Here is a 12,322-nt window from a genome sequence, read left to right on the forward strand (position 1 = left end):
AATATAAAACAATGTAAAACAGAAAAGATTAATTTAATGCTCTTCAGTATTTCAAGTTAAATTATGAATGTAAACCAAAGAGACAGAGATAATAACCAATTTAAATATTTATAGGACCAGTGTCAGAACTTACTGCTTTGCAAAGAATGATTAATACCAGGAACGGTATATTAAGTAGGAGAAGTAAAAATTATATTGTTAAAGCATGAGATAGTTAAATACTGTGTTAAAGATATCATTGGCTTATAGAAAGTGAGTTGAAGTGCTTTTCTAATTTGTATTTATCATCAATAAATTAACAAGAGAAACATTAAATAATCTTAAATAGAGAAAAAAATATACATACCTTCAGCCACTTCTTCTGTTGTAATGGGCAAATGAAACATAAGGAAACATATTTACTATAGATCTCTAGAGTGTTCCTTTTGAAAACAAAAAGGGACTGCAGCATTTTCATATCTGACTTCTTACCTTCTTGTTCCCTGTAATAAAATAATAACCAATTAAAAACCTCCTCAAATACTGAGCAAGTTGACTGAGAAAGTGAGTAAAGTGTGCAAAACAGAAAAAAGATCGATTCACATTCAAATTTCTGTTAAATTAGTTGATTCCAGCTGGGATGCTAACATAGTACTGAAATTTGGGCTCTTTGGGTTAGGGAGAAAAAGTTGGACCGGAGTCCTAATCATGGGAATTTTCCCAATAGTAGTTAATGGTAGTTCAGAGATGGCAGGTTTGGGCTTCAAATTAACACACCCACCAGCATCATAGCTAGGGAAATAGGAGGTCAAAGTCTTCTTATGTAGAATGGATTCTTAAGTGAGGTATTGGGTAAAGGGTCAATGGCTCCAAGAAGGGAATGGTTTGGAAAGAATTTGGAATGAAAATATCACAAATTGTGCACTGAATAATTGAAAACATTTAAGCAATGAGAAGTCAATGAGTAAGGTAACAGAATAAAAAAGAAGCATCAATGGAAAATTGTACTTACTCAACTTCCTCCACAAAGTCTTCTGTGTCTGACATACTCAAAAGTGATTTCTTGGGTCTGAAAAGATAATAGACATAATGCATTTCTGCCACGTTGCTTCAGAAATAAACCACAAGATAAATGTTTGCATAGCAAAAGAGTTTGCAGAAGGATTCTCATTCAAATATGAAGGTGTAGAATTCCAAATTAGATTAAGTTGACAACTGCTGCACTTCCTTCAGGACATCAGCATAATATTTGAGGTTCGGATCACTTTGATACAAAACTATTTGCCTTTGTTAAAAAGAAACAACAAACATCTGGGAAGAATTTTTTTCGGGCGATAGTTTGGGAAGTCAGTGAATTGCATCTCAATTGCATGGCTGAGATATGTACAAAAAAACACCAATACAGGTGCATGTGGCTGGAAATGTCAATGTCCTTTGACATTAGTCTATGTCCTCATCAGTCCTCTGTCTAGAGGTTACAGTTGTCATTTTTCATAAAAACAAAACCATTTGTTTTCAGGAAGACCCTCTCTGGTCTGGACCCCACCATAGAGACCTACACCTAGCTATTCAATCAAGCCTTCTTGGGTTCATTGAGTCATGACAAAGACTCTCAGTAAATGGCCTTCCACCAGCTTCCTTCCCAAGGTGCTATGCCTTAAAAGGCCAGTCAAAGGATTCTGGGAACCTCAAAGATAACTATGTCGCTACCATTTGCTTGAGGTAGATGCAGGTTCACTGTGATCCTGCCAGAAGATCAACAGAACTGAGGAGCTTGGTTCTCATATAACGCATGGCTCAATGAATGTTTGCTCACAATGCTGTCTAGTTTCAATCAATTGACCAATTTTGAAAAGCTATAAAATATTTAGACATTTTGATTCTGATTTAAGTTGGGCACTGATTTGTAGTATCTATTGTTGTGATCAAGATGATGTAGCATGTGCTGCATATGCATGTTGGCAAAACTATAATAAATATAAAAGGATGAAAATTGGTTGAATACAGAGATAAAACTAATTGGCAACATTTAGAAAGCAAATTATTACTGGAAATTCCTATCTAAGACTCTGTCAAGGTTACTTGAATTGAAATGTTGGCTGGCTTATGCAGTCCCTATGATGTATCCTCACTGGGTGTGTTGTTTATTTGATGGGTGGTGTGTAATGTATATTAGATACCCAGCCATGTAACTTTCCACCTATTCCTAGACTCATTTCCATAATACAGAGGGTAGGCAGTCAAAACTGGCAAACTGTTCATCACATCTGAATAAATATGGGTCAGTTAAACATGTTGAAAGTTCATTTGATCCTCATAACATGCTGCCCATGCCAAAATATGGTTAGTAGGGACAACTGGACAGGACTTAGCAAGCCTTTTTTAAAGAATTTTAGAAACTGGTGGGAAGAAATTGAGGTTGCTATATTCAAGGAGTGTTTGTTGCACCCTTTCTGAATGTAGCACCCGTCTTTTCTTCCCACCAATCTGCTCTGAAAACCACACTCTCCAAAGCCTGCCTCTTGTTAAGCTTTGTTAACTTGCCATCCCAAAACCTTAGACATGCCTCTCTCCAGGATAAATGCTGTCTTCTCTGAAGTTAGGTCTTGCTGAAGTTCTAACAGTACCACTACTCTGACTATGGCTCTGCTGGTGGTACTGGAGCTGCCACTCAATTAAATAGGCAAGAAGCCCTTGAGGAGGTGCAGTGAAGAATGCAACTAAGTAAATTATACATTTCAAGGGCTAGTGGAGACATGGCAGACTGAATGGCTTCCTTAAATTCTGTAACAACTGTGTGATTCTGTGATTCTGTACATTCAAACAGCTTATTCAAGAATGAGTATTCTTGAAGAATAAAATTCTTCAATGAAAAAAATCCAGAAGTATAAATTTATTGACTTTAATTCTGTCATGCAGTTTTAGGCAGCTAAGTGTTCAAAACACTGAAAATTTAATTCTTTTGAAGGAATCAATATAAACTTTTGTTTAAGGTTTAGAAATGTTTATATTGAAGGGAAAGAATTAAGGGTCAACGTAGAAATCTTTTCCAAAGTAAAAGTTCAAATTCTGTTTAGAGCACTTTACACTACAAAGAAATAAGTATTTATATCAGTATTACATTTAAAGGTAAATATCATTGCACTTGATGGCTATTGGGCAGTGATGACTGCTTTCAAGTGGTCGACTTAGATCCCTACGTAACAGAAATCATTGAAATTCTTTGACCTTTTAAAGGGAAATGTTTTATAAAGAATTTTATCTTTTCAGATAAGAGGAGCCAGTAATAGGACATAATCTCATTTTTTAAAATCTTATACACACCATCAATTAAAGTACATTTCAGTATTCAAAGGTGAGAAAACTTAGTGCAAAACAGACTTTTGTTCCTGAATTTAAATACTGTTGAAATCTGATTCTCAAAATCATATTTAAATGTCGTATATGCCTGTGATTTCCCTAGTCAGTATATTATCGTGAAAATACGCATACTGTATATTAGTAGGATTTAATCATTCCATATCTACAAAACAAACATCTAGTAATTGAAATGCTAAATGTCAGCAGCATTGATCTTTCTAAGTTGTGAAACCAGTATCACAGTAACATTTACATTAAGTGCAGCACTAAGTGTGGCTTTTATTCATATTAATGTGAACAAATGTAATCATCTAAGTCATCAAATGTGTTCAAATTTTCCAGCTTTTATAATTCATGTCAAGTAAACAAAATAAAAATATGTGACCTATTTTGGTAAAAATGTTACTTGAATATTCCGCAAAAAATAATTTCAAATTGTAACCAAATAAGATCACATCTTACTCTAATAAAGTAATTTGGAAAAAAGAATACTTTCTTACCAGAAGAAAAGCAGCACAAATAAACACCACAGCTGACTTGTAAGTATCTGAGAGTTTACTTCAGAATTCTGTGCTTAAAATCCAGTCCAACCCCAAGACCAGATATTTCCTGATTGGTGAGGTAGGGTTAAATGTTCTATTTTAGAAAGATGCTGGTTAGCCTGTTCTGAACAGAAGCACGAGTCACTAATCCATAAAAGACCATCGCTTTGTCATGGCTCATGAATTTTGCTATTCTTAGATGTCAGTATGGTGAGTGTCACTGGAAAGGCATAAATGTGTTTTGGGGATGGAAAGAGACTGGAAACATAATAATGCAGGAGGCAAGTATAAGCAAAGTATATGACCAAAATAACGAACTCAAAAATGATTAATTTCTAGATTTATCACCAAAAGAGGGGGGTTGGGGGGGAGGTGGAATCCAACCTATCTGTACAGCTGTGGAAGTCAATTTATTTTTGTGATGAGATATCTGGTTTCAGATACAAGTAACAATTGTTCCTGTGAAGAACAAAAAGTTTGAAGCATTGGCTTATTTTGCTATTTCATGGAGATTCTTGAGATATCTTCAGAAGCTAGTGGATCAGATTGCATTTCTTCATTCCATGCTCTCTTATATCCTGTACAATTTTATGATATGCAAATCTTATCTTTTTGCCTTCCTGATTCCATAACAATGTCATGTATATAATAAATTGCTTTGTTGATTTGAGCTGCATTGATCTGATTAATATAATTAAGAGACAATAGGTCTTTGAAGCAAAGATAAAAGTACAGGAAACATAAAAATCCTACCACAAAAATTATCTAATTTATTGAATAGCATCAGATAAATTAAATTTTGTGTGATAATTCCTATGAACATTGTTAACATTTTGGATAATGATTTGACTGTATTAAGAATCAGTGTGGGTTTTATCACACAAACTCAAAGGAGCCTATTTGTTGAATTTAAACAGGTGCTAACACCGCTTCTGTAAAATTATTCAAAAGTGTCTTTGCTCATGTGTATAATTTTAAATAACTGCATATTTAAAATTTTGATTTGTAGAATAAAGATAAATTTAATTTGAAGAGAAATGTAGAGTGATCATGAGGGAAATGAATTTATGTCTACAATCCAATGGATTTGTGGTGAGAACTCTTTTAGCTTTGAAACCCTACGGTTATAAAATTTATCAAATTAAGAAGAAAAGACTTTTTGTAATGTGTAAATGACATCAGCTCAGATTTGCCTTTTTTAATAAAAGACAATAACTAGATTAAATTTTCGAATGCTGGTCACTTATTATTACAATTTAAGTCAGTTAGCTAGTAGCAAAATATACCTCAGGAGACTGTACACACTTAGCATCTTTGTTACTCTCTGGAGGCAGGAAATGAGCATTGAGAAATTGCAAGTCAATTTGGGACCGAAGACAGTCTAGCCACTGTTCTCTAAATTTAAACATCTAAGGCCTAATTCCTAAAAGATACTTTTACAATGGGAATCCAGCATTGCTACAGTAACAACTGTGGCAGTATATTAATGAAAAAAAGGCAAGTATATTCAATCTATACTATTTTGATCATTTATAAATTGCTACACACAGGTACATTGCACTAAAGTTCCTTCTAAGCTGTTTGGATAGATCACCAGACTTTTCATATTGGCTTTTAAGTTACCCTCTTTAACATATTATGCATGTACAACTGTGCAAAATTAAAAAAAAATTAAAGGGCTCATGCATTTGGACAATTTCTCCATACCACAAACAAAACTTTAGGGAGTATGCTGCAGTCTACTCATTAATATTTTTGCTTTGCCTTCAATAGTTTCACCAATAAAGAAGTCAATCAATACAGACCATATGTCAAGCTCTTATGAAGTTGATATGCACAATACCGTAAAGTCAAAAAAACTCTAAACGATCAAACTTTGAAACAAATTGATTATTAAAAAGTTACAAATCCAAAGAATAAGCTTTCTAATTGTGCTATGAATAAACAGATATCATAAAAGACACTTTCCTGCTTCTAGGATTTGAATGAGACAAACCTATACGTTATAACAAATTAGTTTTCTTGTAAAAATAAATTACTATATAATGAATGTTTTAATGTTTAGGATAAAGCTAAATTTTGTTTGAAAAGAAATGTGGAATGATTACTGGGGAAAGCTGGAATTCTCTGAGGAGCAGTCATTGTGAAGGAAAGGGAACAGCTGTTCTTATTTTTGGAAGAGTCTCCCATTCCTTTGGTTATCACCTTTCAAACAATTCAATTATGTCCTTTCACAAATCTAAAGCAGCTTTTGCTAATTTAGGAGAGGAAGGAATGGATCCTACTTCAAGTCACATTCACTGGATCAAAGCCACCCAAGATAAGAGCTTGAATGGATCTCAACACTAAATTAAGACCAGGGTATTTCATGTAACTTTGTTTGTTTTCAATGAAGTGAGGAATGTCAGTGCTAGGAAATAGAACCATTTACATCTCAAAGTAAACACAATATTTTCTCAGAAGAATTAGCATGGAGAGTAAAATTCCCTCAGCTTGGCCTCAGTAATCTTCCCATAGACTCAACTGTTGAATAATATTTCTATTAACAAATAAATGTAAAGAGCAGTAAGAATCAAAGGTCCAATAAAAGACAAGGTTTCATAGCATACATACATAGGCACTAACATCTCAATTAAGAGCAGGTGTAGGCCATTCAACCCTCTGTTAGTCATTACAATAAAGAGGGTTCTTGGGATGCAGGGGACTATCACTCCCAGGCTTAATGTTGACAAGATTGATGCCATTTCTAACAGCCTATGTGAGTCTTAGTTAAATGGATAACCTACTTCTTCAAGCAAGAGCTCTTGTGGTGCAGGGGTAATGTCCCTACTTCTGAGCCTAGAGGCCTGGGTTCAAGTATAAGCTGTTCTTAAGGTTTGTATAGCATCCTTGAGCAGGTTGATTAAAATATCTTCAATACAATCCTGACTGAGCTGTTCCAAATTCCACAGTCTCATCTGTTCCTCTCAACCGTTGATATTTTTGTCTTACAAGAATCTGCCTCTACCTTAAAAATATTAAACGACTCTGCCCTCTGAGGCGGAAAGTACCAAAATCACAAAATCCTCAGATGGAAAAAAATCCCTTCATCTATGTCCCAACAGGGCTTGTGTAAATTTTGAAACAGTTTTCCCTTCTTCTGGACAAACCCACAAGTGTAAACATCTTTTCTCCATTCATCTTGACAAAACCATTCAGAATTTTGCATTCAATCAAATCACCCCTCACTCTTTTAAAATGCCATTGAAAACAAGTCCAGCTTGTTCAATCTTTCCTCACAAGACAACCTGTTCATCCATTCAAGGTATCAATCTAGCAAACTTAATCTAAACCACATTTACATCATCCTTAAAGAAGAAGACCTAAACTGCATAGTTTTTGAGTTATGTTCTCATCAATGTCACGTACAAATAAAGCATAAAATTCTTAATGTTTTGTTACATTCCTCTCAGAATGAATAACATGAATTGGCCTTCTTGGAAATATTTCACTGTTCCTTTACTGTCCATGGGCCAATATCCTGGAATTCCCTCCCTAATAACATTGTGGGCCAACCCATAGCAGGTGGACTGCAGTGGTTCAAGAAGGCAGCTCATCACCACCTTCTCAAGGGCAGCTAGGGATGGGCAATAAATGCTGGTCAGCCAGTGACGTCCACATCCCACAAACAAATGTAAAAAGGTTCACTGGCTTGTACCAATATACTAAACCATTTTTAGTCATGCACTAGAATACCTGGATCCTTCTGTACCTCAGAACTCTTATTTAAATAATATACTTCTTCTTTTCTTTCTCCTGCCAAAGTGAAATACTTCACGTTTTCTCACATAATATTCCATCTGCTAGATAAAATGTCAGCTAACTGGCTTATAGTTTCCTGTTTTCTGCCTCCCTTCCTCTTTGAATAGAGAGATGATATTTCCTATACAATCGATAGAAACCTTCCCAGAATATAATGAATTTTAGAGAAATTAGCACCAATTACATCTATTCCGTCATTAGCCATGTCTTCTAAGACTCTAGAATGAATTTGTTCAGAGCTCAGAAACCCTGCAACTCCATCATATTTCTCCATACCACATTTATAGTGACCATAATTTACCCAAGTCCTTCTCTTCCTTCAACCTCTTGTTTATAGGCGTTACTAGGGTTAATTTGGCTCCTCTATTTTAAAGAGAGTTCTAAATATTTATTCAGTACATCTGCTATCTCTTTATTCTGTGCTATTAAGTCTCTGTTCTCACCCTGTAGAGTACAACGTCTCGCTCTACCCATACTTTTCCTTCTTAGGCATCAATAGAAACTTTTACTCTTTATCTCCACACTGCCACACCTCACTGGGGTAGCTCACTAGAAATCAGGTCCTGCTATTCCTGGAGTTGACACACATGTTAAAGATTTGTAAAAGGTATGCAAAAACCTCCAATTTAGCTGACTTTCAGATAAGGTTGACACAGCACAGATCTGTTTTTGTACTTAGCAAGAATGATTACTTCAAATAAATAAACTCTAATGATGACAAGTCAACACTTATGAACCATTGGCATTCAACTCTACAAGTTAAACCTCTAAACCCTTTATAAACTTCCCTTTGCATGCGTATGTGTAGCAAGAAAATATGGGTGTTTTGGATGGGAGGAAAACTAGGAAGGCAGTTCAGTCATCTCTGCTCATGGGATTTGCTGATATGCTCCACATGCTGATCAGAAAAGTACTTTTTGGTCTTTCTTGTTCAAATACTTTCATGGGTTTGCAGGAGGTAGAGGGGGCTGATTCACACTTCTAAAACGCCTCTGATTGATTAATTAAAAGTAAAGCTCACAGAAACTGCCGAAGGAAAGATATATTGATCTGGTGGCCTGAAAAGCATCTACTTTAATGCAAGGAGTATAGTGTGTAAGGCAGATGAACTTAGGTCTTGGATTGGTGCCTGGGGGTATGATGTTACTGCAATCACAGAGCTTGGTTAAAAGAAGGGCATGACGATTGGCAACTAAATGTTCCAGGGTATAGACGCTTCAGACAGGACGGGGAGGGAAGTAAAAGTGGGGGGGAGTGGAGTTGCATTGCTGGCCAGGGACGATATCATGGCTGTGCTAAAGGAGTGCACTATGGAGATCTTGGGTAGTGAGGCATTATGGATGGAGCTGACAAATAAGAAGGGTGCAGTTACATTGTTGGGGCTATATTACAGGCCTCCCAACAGTGAGCTGTGAGGTAGAAGAACAAATAGGTAAACAGATTATGGAAAGATGTAGAGGCAATAGGGTAATGGTGATGGGAGATTTTAATTTTCCCAACATTGACTGGGATACACTAAGCGTCAGTGGTCTGGATGGAGTCGAATTTGTAAGAAGCGTCCAGGAGAGTTTTCTAGAGCAGTATGTCAATAGTCTGACAAGGGAAGGGGCCATATTGGACCTGGTACAGGGGAACGAGCCAGGACAGGTGGTGGAAGTTGCAGTGAGGATTGTTTTGGGAACAATTCTGTAAGTTTTAAATACTCGTAGATAAAGAAGAGAGTGGTCCTAAGGGAAGAGTACTAAACTAGGCAGCTAAGAACATAACAGGCCCTGGAGGAATATCGGAAGAGTAGGACAAGTCTTAAACGAGGAATCAAGCGCTATTCCTGGAGTTGACACACATGTTAAAGATTTGTAAAAGGTATGCAAAAACCTCCAATTTAGCTGACTTTCAGATAAGGTTGACACAGCACAGATCTGTTTTTGTACTTAGCAAGAATGATTACTTCAAATAAATAAACTCTAATGATGACAAGTCAACACTTATGAACCATTGGCATTCAACTCTACAAGTTAAACCTCTAAACCCTTTATAAACTTCCCTTTGCATGCGTATGTGTAGCAAGAAAATATGGGTGTTTTGGATGGGAGGAAAACTAGGAAGGCAGTTCAGTCATCTCTGCTCATGGGATTTGCTGATATGCTCCACATGCTGATCAGAAAAGTACTTTTTGGTCTTTCTTGTTCAAATACTTTCATGGGTTTGCAGGAGGTAGAGGGGGCTGATTCACACTTCTAAAACGCCTCTGATTGATTAATTAAAAGTAAAGCTCACAGAAACTGCCGAAGGAAAGATATATTGATCTGGTGGCCTGAAAAGCATCTACTTTAATGCAAGGAGTATAGTGTGTAAGGCAGATGAACTTAGGTCTTGGATTGGTGCCTGGGGGTATGATGTTATTGCAATCACAGAGCTTGGTTAAAGGAAGGGCATGATGATTGGCAACTAAATGTTCCAGGGTATAGACGCTTCAGACAGGACGGGGGGGGAAGTAAAAGTGGGGGGGAGTGGAGTTGCATTGCTGGCCAGGGACAATATCATGGCTGTGCTAAAGGAGTGCACTATGGAGATATTGGGTAGTGAGGCATTATGGATGGAGCTGACAAATAAGAAGGGTGCAGTTACATTGTTGGGGCTATATTACAGGCCTCCCAACATTGAGCTGTGAGGTAGAAGAACAAATAGGTAAACAGATTATGGAAAGATGTAGAGGCAATATGGTAATGGTGATGGGAGATTTTAATTTTCCCAACATTGACTGGGATACACTAAGCGTCAGTGGTCTGGATGGGGTAGAATTTGTAAGAAGTGTCCAGGAGAGTTTTCTAGAGCAGTATGTCAATAGTCTGACAAGGGAAGGGGCCATATTGGACCTGGTACTGGGGAACGAGCCAGGACAGGTGGTGGAAGTTGCAGTGAGGATTTCTTTGGGAACAATTCTGTAAGTTTTAAATACTCGTAGATAAAGAAGAGAGTGGTCCTAAGGGAAGAGTACTAAACTAGGCAGCTAAGAACATAACAGGCCCTGGAGGAATATCGGAAGAGTAGGACAAGTCTTAAACGAGGAATCAAGCAGGCTAAAAGGGGTCATGAAATAGCTTTAGCAGCAGAATTAAGGAGAATCCCAAAGCATTTTATTCTTATATAAGAAGCAAGCAGGTACCAAGAGAAAGGATTGGTTTACTAAAGGATAACGAAGAAAGGCTGTGTGTCAAACCTGAGAGAATGGGTGAGATTCTGAATGATTACTTTGCATCAGTGTTCACTGAGGAGAGGAACATGATGAATGTTGAGATTAGAGATAAAAGTTTTATTAGTCTGGATCATGTTGACCTAAGTAGGGAAGATGTGTTGAGTAAACTAAAGGTTATTAAGGTTGACAAATCCGGAGGACCAGATGGGATCTATCCCAGGTTGCTGAGGGAGGCAAGAGAGGAAATAGCTGGGGCCCTGACAGATATCTTTGTGGCATCCTTAAATACAGGTGAAGTGGTGGAGGACTGGAGGGTTGCTCATGTTGTCCCCCCGTACAAGAAGGGTAGTAGGGATATTCCGGGTAACTACAGACAAGTGAGCCTGACATCAGTGGTGGGAAAGTTGCTGGAAAAAGTACTGAGGGATAGGATCTATTTATATTTAGAAAAGAATGGGTTTATCATTGATAAGCAACATAGTTTTGTGCGGGAGAGATCGTGCCTTACCAACTTAATAGAGTTCTTCGAGGAAGTGACCAAGTTAATAAATGAAGGAAGGGCTGTTGATGTCATATACATGGACTTTAGTAAGGCGTTTGATAAGGTTCCCCATGGCAGACTAATGGAGAAAGTGAAGTCACATGGTGTGTGGAGTGTTCTAGCTAGGTGGATAAAGAACTGGTTGAGCAGCAGGAGACAGAGAGTAGTAGTTGAAGGGAGTTTCTCGAAATGGAGAAAGGTAACCAGTGGTGTTCCACAAGGGTCAGTATTGGGTCCACTGTTGTTTGTAATATACATAAATGATCTGGAAGAGGGCACTGTTGGTATGATCAGCAAGTTTGCAGATGACATGAAGATTGGTGGAGTAGCAGAAAGCATAAGGGACTGTCAGAGAATATAGGATATAGATAGACTGGAGAGTTGAGTGAAAAAGTGCAGATGGTTTTCGATCCAGACAAATGTGAGGTGGTGCATTTAGACAAGACTAATCTTAGAGTGAATTATACAATGAACGGAAGAGCCTTGGGAAAAGTTGATGGGCAGAGAGATCTGGGAGTACAAATCCATTGTACCCTGAAGTTTGCTGCACAGGTGGATAGAGTGGTCAAAAGGCATATAATATGCTTGCCTTTATTGGAGGGGGTATTGAGTATAAGGGCTGGCACGTCATGTTAAAATTGTACAAGACATTGGTTCGGCTGCATTTAGAATACTGTGTACAGTTCTGGGTGCCACATTACCAAAAGGATGTGGATGTTTTGGAGAGGGTGCAGAGAAGGTTTACGAGGATGTTGCCTAGTATGGAAGGTGCTAGCTATGAAGAGATGTTGAGTAGGTTAGGTTTATTTTCATTAGAAAAAAGGAGATTGAGGGGGGACTGATTGAGGTTTACAAAATCATGAAGGGTATAGACAGGGTGGATAGAGACAAGCTTTTTCCCAG

At 37.4% G+C, this 12,322-nt stretch overlaps 1 long non-coding RNA gene across 1 annotated transcript; it reads right to left on the reverse strand.

The window, feature by feature from the left end:
- Nucleotides 1–346: 346 nt before the first annotated feature.
- LOC122563233 lies at nucleotides 347–3,950 on the reverse strand. The gene is made up of 3 exons (XR_006315535.1): nucleotides 3,840–3,950; nucleotides 992–1,048; nucleotides 347–482 (listed from the first exon to the last, which is right to left on the reverse strand). It is a non-coding gene; the product is annotated as an uncharacterized LOC122563233 (long non-coding RNA).
- Nucleotides 3,951–12,322: the final 8,372 nt, after the last annotated feature.

This window comes from Chiloscyllium plagiosum, chromosome 26 (assembly GCF_004010195.1).
Source record: "Chiloscyllium plagiosum isolate BGI_BamShark_2017 chromosome 26, ASM401019v2, whole genome shotgun sequence".
Lineage (NCBI taxonomy): Eukaryota > Metazoa > Chordata > Chondrichthyes > Orectolobiformes > Hemiscylliidae > Chiloscyllium > Chiloscyllium plagiosum.